The sequence below is a fragment of the Heteronotia binoei genome, chromosome 8 (genome assembly GCF_032191835.1).
Source record: "Heteronotia binoei isolate CCM8104 ecotype False Entrance Well chromosome 8, APGP_CSIRO_Hbin_v1, whole genome shotgun sequence".
In the NCBI taxonomy this organism is placed as follows: Eukaryota; Metazoa; Chordata; class Lepidosauria; order Squamata; family Gekkonidae; genus Heteronotia; species Heteronotia binoei.
In genome coordinates this window covers 64,197,886-64,210,786 of record NC_083230.1, presented here as the reverse complement: position 1 = coordinate 64,210,786, position 12,901 = coordinate 64,197,886, and positions in this window count along the sequence as shown.

Sequence of the window (12,901 nt, the reverse complement as noted above, 5' to 3'; positions counted from 1 at the left end):
TAAATTCTAAGGAGCATTCATTATAAGTACTGGCTTTCTGAATTTTAAAAAGAACAGATTTATGAAAGTCTGTTTCTGGGTCTTGGGGCATACTAGACTGAATCATTTTCATGAAAAAAAAGCATATCTCAAAGCAATGTCTACTGATCCTAGGTATGAATGGATTAGTTGTTTTACACAGGTGTTAAGAAAAATATACTCAGCACATGCTTGGATGTATTCAGATCTTCATTATCTTGTTGAAAGTTTCTGTGATGAACTAAAGCACTTGGAGTAGGTTCTATGACTTGTAGTTGCAGTCCCAAACACACTTATACCATTTAAATCCCATTGGCTTCAATGGATTTAGAATGATGTAACTCTACTTAGAACTACACTGTCAGTTGCAGTTGCACAAAGTATTTAAAAGAATTTGGAGTCAAGTCACCAAAGGTAACCAAGGAACTCATCTGAATGTGCGGGTCACAAACTGATAATGAACCCCAAATATTGCTGTTTATCTTCTTTGTTGGAGGAAGCAATTCAATTTACTACTCTCTTAGTTTCTTTCTCTTTTTTTAAAGTGGTGTAAGAGGATGTTTATTTGGCTTTTCTTGGGGGGGAAAGAGGATTAATTTGACTAAGAAATCAAACTTCATTAGTAAGCAAAACTCTGTTAAATAATTAATGAGTTCATTCAGATACCATTTAGGCAAAAATAGTTACCTGCAAGGTTCAGTTAACCTTTGTTTGCTCACTCACTTAGCATGAAATATAAGTAGTGACAATCATTCAAGAAGGGGAACTATCTTCATTGGTTGCAGTCAAACAAGAGTCTGAGGAATCATAAAAGTAGACTAACAAGGTTTTACTCCTGCAATAGCTTCTGTGGGCTGTAGTCCAATAAACATTTTTGCTGGAGTACAATCTTGTCAATCCTTAAACTGCCACAAAACTCCCCTTTATTTAAGGAGTTGGATGGACATGCTGGCTTACGTTTCTCAAGCATTCTACTTTTCCTCCATTAGAGGGCATGATGTAAGTACAGGAAAAAACCAGTCTTCTGCATGTTAGAAATACAGTTTTCTCCTGCTCACTGTAAAAAAAACTATATATATATTACAGATAATGAGATGCAGTGGATTTACTTCGCAGCAGCTTGCTTCCTCTGTAACATTTCAGGTGCTTCACTTTCCTATAGTACATTATATTTATTTATTAGATATTAATCCCACTCCTTTCCCTGCCAAGCAGGACTCAGGGCCAGTGCCAGATTAAACCCTGTGGAGGCCCCTAGACAGCTGAAATCTTGGAGACCCCCCCCCTTTCAAATTATCTACTAATATTTTCTGCAGGCACCTTCTCAAAAGCCTCTTTGACAAAGCTGCAGAGGAAAGGCAGAGAGAGGCAAACTGGCCTGAGGTTCCTAAAGCTGTAGGGGCCCATAGGCTGGTGCCTACTTGGCCTATTTGTTAATCCGGCCCTGCTCAAGGCAGCTTTAGAATCTGCTTTACTATGTCTATGATTATTTATTAGCACAAATGTTACAATTAGTTGCAGAAAAGTCTTGGCGATATTTACAATAATCTGGGGGCATGTCACCAAAGGCAACTGAGAAACTTATCTGAATGTGCTGGTCACAAATGGCGAAATCTTCCCAAATGTTCTAGTCTAGAAGGAGGATAGACTGAACAAGACAATGAATGGATTACATATGACTCAAGAGAAGATTTCTCTCCAGTGCATTTTTATCTCCTAAAGATTCCACATGCAGAGTATAGGGTAGATGGTCATCATAACGTAGAGATTTTTACTGGGATCAGTTTAAGAAAAACCTGGTTTATTTTTAGCATAAAATATAACTCTTGGAAGAGTCTAGAGTTTTGTTTGCTTGTTTGCATGGTGGTTTTGCTGTCCAGTGATGACAAAATAATTTCTGCAAAGGCAGAAATGAAACTGTGGGGGCAGTCAAGATAACATGTTACTTTATGTGTACAGAAAATGAGGAATTATGTTCACTGTTTCTAATAAGCATTTGTAGATGGTTGAAATTGTTTTGCGATAAGGAGATTTAAAATATTTTTTTAAGAAATGTTTCAAAAACAGTTAAAGACTGGGTACGTCTATGTTTGATATTGGGAGAAGTCAGTAAATGATTTAATTGAAAGTATTGATACCAGGGAACTTTGAATTTACCTTTTTTTCTATTATGGATTTATTATAGATTTTGCCATTTTTAGAAATATCAATTAATCTGTATAAATTATTTTGGTACCATTTACTATATTCTTCATTATTTAGTGCTGGCTGGAACCAGTTCTGGTCCCGAAATGGAGATATTCCTGGTGCTAGCTTCTCTTTGTGTCTGTCCCATATTTTTAAGGTATCTAAGATAAATGGATTGTGTATTGTAGGTGTAGGACGTTGTTTCACTGAGTTCCATACTATGTTTCCAATAGGCTGGGCGTATGAGAGTCCTTCTATTTGAACCCAATCTGGAGATGTGTGATTTGTATTCATTAGTTTTACTAAAGAAGCTATGTGTGTTGCGTCATGGTATAGAATTATATCTGGGAACCCATATCCTCCTTCTTGTGGAGTTTTACAGAGCATTGAGTAGTTGATCATTGGGCATTTTGAATTACAAAAATTTTTTAGGAATAGTTTCTGGCTTTGAATTAGTGCTTTTCTAGGGATTTCTAGTGGCAAAAACCTGAATAAAAACATGATTTTGGACAAGAGAAAAGACCGAACAAGGTCAACTTTCTCATGCAAGCTAAATTGAGTTTTTTCCATGCCTTGAGTCTTGATTGGATAGATTTCTGAATGGGGGTCCAATTAGTTAAATATAATTCATCTAATTGAAGAGGAATTTGCAAGCCTAAGTACCTCCAATTTTTTGTGATCCATTTGTAGTTAAAATGTTTCTTTAAGACTATTTGTAACGAATCTTTGAGAAATATGAGGTACAATTCTTTTTTTTATTATTGTTTAAGTGAAGTCCTGAGATCTGGCTGAAGAGATTAATTAAATAATTTAAATGATATAGAGATGATAAAGGATTTGTGAGGTATAAAACTATGCCATCAGCAAACATTGATAGTTTGTAAGTATTGTTTGCAATTTTGACTCCTGATATGTTAGATTGAGAACGAATGAGAAGAGCTAAAGGTTCAATAACAAGGTTTAAAAGAATGGGTGATAGGGGACACCCTTGACGGGTGCCCCTAGTAGGAAAAATATATTCTGAGTATGCACCATTTATTCTAAGTTTGGCTTTAGGGGAATAATAAATTGATTTGATAGCAGTTATGAAGTTCCCAAAACCCATTGTCTGAAGGAGATTAATAAGATAACTAACTTCAATAGAGTCGAAGGCCTTTTCCAAGTCTAATGAAAGTAGAATTGATTATATTTTATGTGAGTGGCAATAATTGGTGATATTTAAAGTTTTCCTTATGTTGTCGGTTATGTTTCTTGATGGTATGAATCCTGCCTGTTCACTATGGATATATTGTGAGATGAATTGGTTAAGTCTTGATGTGAGAATAGTTGAAAATTTTTTAAAGTTCTGATTCAATAAGCTAATTGGTCTGTATGATTTCATGTCTGCAGGATCGCGTCCTGGTTTTGCATGATAATTGTTATTGATTCAGACCATGAGGCTGGGAGGGTACCATTGTTTAGCACATCATTGCAAACTTGCACAAGGTATTTAGAAAAGATTTGGGGAAAAGCTTTATAAAATTCATTGGAAAGACTGTCAGATCCTGGTGATTTGTCGCTTTTAATACTTTTTATTGCATCTGTAATTTCTTTTTCTCTAGTAGGTGCATTCAGTGATTCTCTATGTTCTTTACTCAATTTCGGGAGATCTTTAATTGATTTTAAAAATTGATTAATTGAGTCCTGAGAAGGTGAAGTTGATTTCTAGAGTGTACTATAAAACTTAAAAAATTGATTTAAAATTTGTGAATTAGTTGAGTATTTATTCCCTTGATTGTCTGTAATTAATTGGATTGGTTTGATTGGCGGTTTACAATTAACTTTTTGGGCTAAGTTGCATTTAGAATATGGACTTCTAATTAGATATCTAAATTTGGATTTTAAAGAGTCTTTTTTAAGGTCAGCCAGTTCTAGGGCTTCTAGAGCCTTGCATTGAGCTTCAAGTTTTTGGTAAGTTTTTTGGTTGCATGTTTGTTTGTGGAGGCATTCTAGGCAATCAATTTCTGTTAAAATCTTTTCTTTTAAACATCTCTGTTGTTTGGTTAGTAAGCTGAGATCGATATGATTTGACCCCTTATGACAGGTTTCATTGCTTCCCAAAGTGTGACATTTGAGATTTCCCCGTTATCATTTTCTTTAAAGTAATTTAATAAATACTTTTGTGATATCTGCCTTAAACATGTCATGCGAGAGAAGAGTTGGATTAAAAATCCATTGTTCAGAGGGCCTTAGAGAAGTTGACTATAAGATTTTTGCATTGACCCATGCATGGTCTGAGTATATTTTTGAACCAATTTCAGCTGAGAGAATTGTATTCACTATGTTTTTGGATCTTAACAGGAAGTCTATCCTGCTGTGTACCTGAAAACATGCTGAGAAATAAGAGTAGTCCCTAACTGTTGGATGGCATGATCTCCATATATCAAGGAATTCAAACTTGTTTAAGATAGAGAGTAAGTTAGTATATCTTTGAGGTTTTGTTCTTTGTAAATTGTTTTTTTTTGGAGGTTGGATCTGTCTAAGGATTGATCAATTATATAATTTAAGTCAGCACCTATTAATGTGTCACCATGTGCAAAAGTTTTTAAGTGGCTGAGAACTTCTATAAACAGTAATTGTTGCTCATTAGGAGCATATATTGACGCTATCGTAATCGGTTTACTTCTTAGTGTTCCTTTAATGAACAGATATCATCCTCTTGGGTCATAAAATGAGTCAGATAATATATTTATTTATTTATTTACTTTAAATTTCTATCCCGCCCTCTCCGCAAGCAGATTCAATAAAAAAAATTGGTTTGAAATTAGGATTGCAACACCTCTTGCCTTACTTGTGCCTGGTGCTTGATATTGATGGGAAAATTGTTTGGATTGGAAGATTTTGTAATTGGGTGATTTTAAATGAGTTTCTTGAAGACAAATGATGTCTGGATGTAGTTTTAACAATGCAGACTCAAATCTTTTTTTCTTGATTGGTTTATTAAGCCCCCTACAGTTTACAGTAAAAAAGTTGAGAACATCAGCCATTTGGAATGTGTAGAAAGTAGATGGTTGGAGTTATATCGTACAATACATTAAAAATAATATTATTTGGTGCTGCACAATATTGTATACAAAGCTTGTACATAGGTAGTGGCAATTTGTGAAAGGTCAACTATCTATAGAGTTGAAAAAGCATATTAACCAAGTACCCACTCCCTTTCCCCCATCCCCTTCCTTCTTCCAGTCCAAACAAAAACCATCCCCCCTTCCCCCAAATATCATCAAAGGCGTGGAATTTTATGGAACGTTCGCGGAGTTTTTGCTCTAAGACAAGAATTTTCTCGGTGGCTCAGTCTTCATGTTTTTGAAAAGCTTGGATGCTTTCCTGGTTAATAATACTATTTTCTAAGGTCGTTTCTGCTACTTTCTGGAGGGATGCCTGGATGTTATTTAGTTGTTCCAACATTGGTTTTAACATCTGATGTATTTGGGCAATTTCTTTTAGAATGTCTGTTATGAAGGATGTTAAAATGTCTGTCATACCTGGTTTAGCCGGTATTGTTTGATTATGTTCCATTTCTTCAGTTTTGTTCGCCATTTTGGATGCTGGGCCTGTTTGTTGTGTCTGTTTTCTTGCCGTGTTTGCTGAGTATAGATACGACCAGATAGTGGATTTTTGAGGAGATTAAGGTTTGTTTTTTATTGTCCCAGGCTTGGGCATGGTTTGCCACAGCCAAAGTGGATTTTTGCTTATTTTTTAAAGCATAGAGGGAAAGGGGTGAAGGGAGCTTGACTATTCTACGTCCACCATCTTAGCAGCCGATGCTCCACCCCCATTATTTAATTATACTTGATAAAATCACAACACAAATTGTTGCATGTGAATATGACATATTTTAAAAAATATAAAATATAGGTAATATTTATTCATTCTAATAAATGGAGATGAATGGTTATCTACAATTATAAATATCTATGGTGCTTTGCATGGTATTTTTCCTTGTGGGCTTCTTTCCATGTGGGCTTTTTTTCCTGCATGGGCTTTTTCCATGTGGGCTTCTTTCCATGTGGGCTTTTTTCTGCATGGGCTTTTTCCATGTGGGCTTATTTCTCTGTGGGCATTCTTCTGTGTGGCCTTTTTTCCTGTGAGCATTTATGACCGTGGGTTTTTTCTGTGAGCTTTTTTCCTGTGGACTTTTTTCATGGAACCGTTTATCCAATCCCCTCTTGAAGCTGGCTATGCTTGTAGCTGCCAGCACCTCCTGTAGCAGTGATTTCCATGTGTTAATCACATGGGTGAAGAAGTACTTCCTTTTATCATTTCTAAGCCAACTGCTCAGCAATTTCATTGAATGTCCACGAGTTCTCGTATTGTGAGAAAGGGGGAAAAGTACTTCTTTCTCTACCTTCTCTATCCTGTGCATAATCTTGTAAACCTCTATCATGTCACCTCTCAGTCAACGTTTCTCCAAGCTAAAGAGCCCCAAGCGTTTTAACCTTTCTTCATATGGAAAGTGTTCCATTCCTTTAATCATTCTAGTTGCCATTTTCTGCACTTTTTCCAATGCTCTATTTTTTTTTTAGGTGTGGTGACCAGAATTGTACACAGTACTCCAAATGAGGCTGCACCATCGATTTATACAGGGGCATTATGAAAATGGCTGATTTGTTTTCAATTCCCTTCCTAATAATTCCCAGCATGGTGTTGGCCTTTTTTATTGCAATCACGCAGAGTCTCAACATTTTCAGTGAGTTAACTACCATAACCCCATTCATTGCAGAGTCATGAAGGGTCATTAATTGCAGGGTGGGGTGGCAGCTTGATGGTGTTGTGGTGGGTGGTATTGGTGGGCCTGAAGGAGGAGATGACAGGTATCCACGGGGCCACATCCATGGAGCCACTGGGCTGGTGATGGAGGAGGAGGGGCTGGCAGCAGTGGGGGAAGGCCAAGAAAGATGAGACTAGAAAGTTTACAGAGGGGTCTGATTGGTGGGGCCAGGACCCCCCTGGGCCTCAGTGTAGCTACAGGCCTGGCTGTGACCTCTAGCATCTAAGATGCCTTGATTCGAACCAGCTGTGTAGGGAGGCAGGTGAAGCCTATGTCTGTATTTTAGAAAGTTTCTTCCCATCCTAACTAACTCATGTGTGAGCCTAAATACCACAATTGCTCTGGCAAAAATGACTCAGAAAGAATATTCTCCAGATTCCAGAATCCATGTTGCATGATGGCAATGATGCATACTACATGCAGGAACAAAAATTGGTACAATACTATCTGGATGAGGTTGGATGTGGCATCTACCAAGTATGTGTCTGCTGATTCACTCACTCCTCTTGTGGACCTTCCTGTCCCTTTGTCACCTCAAGGAAATGGAAAATTAAAGACTATGCAGGAAAATTTAAAGTAGAGGTTGGTACAGATAATGTTTGGACGTGGCTTATTCACTTCCTTCATGAAAACAGAGGTAATTTCTTTTGGATTAGTTACCACAGTCCCTGGACTTATGCATCCATAAGTGATACATATATGATCTGTGCCCACTGGAAAGAAGATAGAGAAATGATGTGACCAAGGGCTATTCCTATGGACTTGGTTTATATCCACAGTCCAACTAGGGTTATATACATTAAAATCTCATTGAGTTCAATAAGAGAGCTACGCATTTGTTTACATTTGTTCCAGTGACATCATTGGGGCTTAAATGTCCTTAAATATTACTTGATCATCTTCTATATATGTAAAAAATGTATATATGTGGCCCAGTCTTATTCTTTAAAAATACCCTCATAACTAAAATATTTTTGTTAAAATAAAAGGATAAAATTATTTCTTCATATTTGTGACTATTCTGAATATGCTGATAAACATATAAGATGTTATAAAACAACATTCTACATATAAATAGAACTCCTTCAAGAGTTCACCTACCATTTTGGTTGGCTTGGTGATTTTGCTAATTATCCTGGTTACTTGGGCAACCAAAATGATAGATGAATTTCTCTGGGAGGCAGGAATTCCACAAGAGTTTTGGAAGCTCTGTAGGAAGAATTTTGGAAGCTCTGGATTTTAGAATATGACTGAAGGAGAGATCTAAGGAAAATGAGCTACTCTGTCTCCCAAGTGACAGGGGTGGTGGTCGAAGGAAGGAGGCAGAGGATGTTGGAATTGGTCATTGGTAGTAGGAAGTTGCTCCTCCAAAATCTGCCACCTGTGCTAATTGTTTCAGCTAGTCCCTATATTCTGATATCTCAAAAGACTTGTTAATAACTGTACTGTATGTCTCACTACCTGCGACTTGGACCTGTATCCGTCCTGGTTGATATGTGCTAGCCGGTCGGAATTGCGAACCCTATTGCAGGAGATTATCAACAGGTCCTTGATTGAAGGAACCTTTCCCAGGCCCCTTAAGGAGATGGTGGTACGCTCTCTCTTCAAAAAACATCTTTGGACCTGGCCTTATTGGCAAATTATTGGCCGGTGTCGAACTTGCCCTTTTTGACTATAGTCATTGAGAGGGCAGTGGCAGTTCACTTACAGAGATTTTTGGATGACACTTCTGTCTTAGACCCATTTTAATCTGGCTTCTGGCCACACCATGGGCCAGAGATGGTACTGGTTGCCCTCATGGATAATCTCTTAAGACATCTGGATCAGGGAAGCTCGGCAATGCTGCTGCTGTTAGATCTGTCAGCTGCATTTGATATAGTCGACCACCAGCTACTTCCCTGTTGCCTCACTGACGCGAGGATCCAGGGGTCTGCCCTTCAATGGCTTACCTCTTTTCTCCAAGGTCAGGGACAAAGTGTGGTTATAGGGGAGCAATCGTCACAGAGGCACCCACTTGTATGTGGTGTGCCCCAGGGGGCAGTTCTCTCTTCGATGTTGTTCAACATCTATATATGTCGCCTTGCCTAGATTGCCCGGAGATATGGGCTGGGTTGTCACCAGTATGCGGATGACAACCAGCTCTATTTATTGATGGGGGTCAGTCCAGCTGCACCCTGGAAGATCTGGACATGGCACTGCAAGCTGTAGTGAAGTCAACTGAAATTTAAGCCAGCAAAGTCAACTGAAATTTAAGCCAGCAAAGACAGAGGTCCTGTGCCTGAGTCGTGGTGGCCTGGGTAGGGAGATCCCTTTACCAGCCTTTGATGGGACACCATTAGTGCCAGCTTCAAAGGTCAAGAGCTCAGGGGTGCTCCTGGAGCCTTCACTGACAATGGGGTTCCAGGTAGCAGCCACTGCCAAATCCGCATTTTACCATCCTAGGAGGATAAGGCAGTTGGACCTGTACCTGGAGCACAACGACTTAGCAACAGTGATCCATGCAATGGTCACCTCGAGAATAGACTCCTGTAACGCCCTCTACATGGGGCTGCCCCTGACTCAAATTTGGAGGCTGCAGCTGGTGCAAAATGTGCCAGCCAGGTTGTTAATGGAGAGACCTGTATGGGAGCACATTCAGTCTGTGCTGGAAATGTTGCACTGGCTGCCTGTGACGTTCCAGAGTCATTTCAAGGTGCTGATTATAACCTTTAAAGCCCTATATGGCCTGAGACCTGTCTATCTTCAGGACCGCCTTTCCCTGTACGTACTCCAGAGAGCACTATGTTTGGGGTTCCAAAATCTTCTTAAGATCACTAGACCAAAAGAAGCTCGATTATCCATCACCAGAATGTTCTTGGTAATAGTCCCCGCTCTGTGGAATCCCCTCCCCAAAACTTTAGGGCCCTGTGGGAGTTGTCACAGTTCCAAAGGGCCTGTAAGACAGATTTATTTAAACTTGCTTTCAATAGCTAAGGGGAGGTGGCTAGTATTCCACAGCACAGGCAATCTCATGGAACTGTAAGAACTGAAACCAAAAACATCAGAATGATCAGAATATCAATGCACATCTTGAACGTAATTATTGTAAAACCTATGTAAATGATTTTATTGTATATCTTGTTTTAAAATTGTATGTTGTTTTAACTGTTGTGAGCCACCTTGAGCACATTAGGGTAGGGCGGGATATAAATTTGATAAAATAAATAAATAAATAACTGAGGGTGTGAATAATGGCCATTATCTCCCCTGCCCCAAATAAATCAAATGATTTCTATGTCATCTGGGACTCAGGTGAATACTCTTTTCCCTAGTTCTAGGTTAACTTAGGCCTCCACACTTCTTTTAAATCTCAGAAAACCAAAGCAATCATTCTTTCTGTATAGCACTATGTTAGCATGCAATGAGAATCAAGTCTTCTGAGGGCTGTTCACCGATGGACACTGAGCAGGAAGGGATCTGCCATACCCCTCAATGACCTGCACATAGTCATGAACAATAGAAATAGCATGGCATGGGGGTGGGGGGTGAGTTTTTCCAGTGGATGAATTTCAGCCATTTTTATTGTGTATATGAATACTATCTATGTTCTTGATCCGGCCATCTAGAACAAGTAATAATTCAATGTGCTACATATTCCCTTTCAGCTGTTCTTTGGCTTTTTCTTCAATGTTGAGCTTATATTTAGCAAAAGAGTAGTCAAGGCTATTGACATTTCCAAATACAAAGTCTCTGGCACCTTCAGTGCCTCCGCAAACATCTTCAAAAGATTGTTGACATATTTACAAGGGCTTGGAAATGAAGATATTGATCTAGGCAGAAGTTTTCTCTGCTCCACCTGAAGCTGAACAGTCTTGTTCCTTGTGTCTTAAAGAATTTCAGGTGCTGGTACTGGTTGTTGTTGTTGTACAGCTATGTTCTATGGTGAGAATACTATGGGATTTCTATTGCATACATGAACTCGTATTGTTCCATTCTCACTTTAAAAGCAACATTATTAAGCCAGTGTAGTATAGTGGGTGGAGGGTCTGGCTAGACTCTGGAAGATCCAGGTTTAAGTGCCTACTCTGCCATGGAAGTTTACCAGGTTATCTTTAGTCAGTTTACCAGGTTATCTTTAGTCAGTTTCAGTCACAGTCCCCAATGCTAGACAGTTGTTTGTGTTTTTTTGAAGGCAGCATGAGATGGAAAGGAAGGAAAGCTGAAGCCCCTCTTGCTACCCTGCCATGCCCCACAGTCAATATGATCCCACCAGTTGTTTTAAAATGAGTTCTGGTTAGATGTGAAACACGAGTTGACCTGACTCCGGTTTCACATCTTGTATAATGAGACCCCCTGTGTGGTTCTTCCTTCACTTAATTTGGAGGAAGCCTTGTAAGGCTGGAAAAAGGCTTCTTGAAGGGTGGTTGAATCCCCACCATTTTCTGGGCTGGACAATAGTTATTTTGTGTTGTAACAAGCCCACACAGATGTACCTCTGGTTCACTCAAAACCCTTCATCTCTACATTTGCAGACAAATGTCTTCCCTTTATGCTGGTCATTTGTAGAGAAATTGGTTGTACAACTGCATATACTTTCAGATGAAGTTTTCTATGTTTGGGTGGGAGGGCCAGGAATGTTAATGCCTGGAAACCACATACACTCTATGACAATCTTCATGTGAATTCCTCCTAATCCAAAAGGCAGACAGGGGATCTACAAGATCAATCCAAATCAGCAACCTTAGCTTACTAAACTAGTTGGTACAGAAACAATAAGCACCCCCTTCTGGATTCCCACTAGGCATGGGAAAAACTCCTATTTGCACACATGGAAAGGAAAGAGAAGAGTGCGAATACAGCGAGACACTTATTTATTTATTTATTTATTATTTATTTGTTCAATTTATATCCCGCCCTACCCCACCAAGGCTCAGGGCGGCTTACAATACAAAGAGTTAACAAAGATCAATTTAAAATACATTAATAATTATACAATAAAATACATAAAAATACATAAAACTCACATCAATATGCACTATGCTACCTTTTCCTTAAATCAATTCTTCAAGTATTCCAGTGTTCAATATTCTGATGTTCAAGTTTAAATATTCAGGCATCCCGATATCAATTAATTGTATGCCAACCGGAAGAGGGCTGTTTTACAGGCCCTGCGGAACTGTTCAAGGTTCCGCAGGGCCCTCACCTCTTCTGGGAGCTGGTTCCACCAACAGGGGGCTGCAATCGAAAAGGCCCTGTCTCTGGTCGCTTTCAGACGGGCCTCCTTTGGCCCAGGGATTATAAGGAGGTTCTGAGACCCCGATCTCAGCACTCTCTGGGGAACATGTGGGGAGAGACGGTCCCGAAGGTAGGTAGGTCCCAGGCCATAAAGGGCTTGATGTGGTACAAAGCTGTTAGGCCAAAGGGTGAGAGCATTCCAGCAGCATAACTCCCTGAAGATTCTCACATGTTCGGTGGAGAAGAAGTTAGCAAGAATTATTAATCAAAACCCAAAATTTGGGTTATAATTCCAGACAGAATACCTATGGAGGAGGAATAAAGCTGGAGCACCCAGAAGTTCCTTTGCCTGGGGAGTCAAAACACTTGGCACTGCCTGAAATGAATATGATTTACTTTGGTAGGACACTATGAAGATCAGAGCCTTAATTTCACTGACTTTTTTCAAAACAGCACCATGCAAATCTCAAATGACTCATTCAGTAATGGGCAATACTTGCTCGGAATCTGTTCAAAATTTAGGCATGTTTGCTACATAACTGTTTTGCAAAATTGTGATTTATTATTTCATTACTTGTTAGTCAGGAAGGGTGATTAGTCACACAATGCACATGTTATTTCTTGAATGCTCTTGATTAGATAAAGAATACTGTTAAAACTTAAGATAATGAC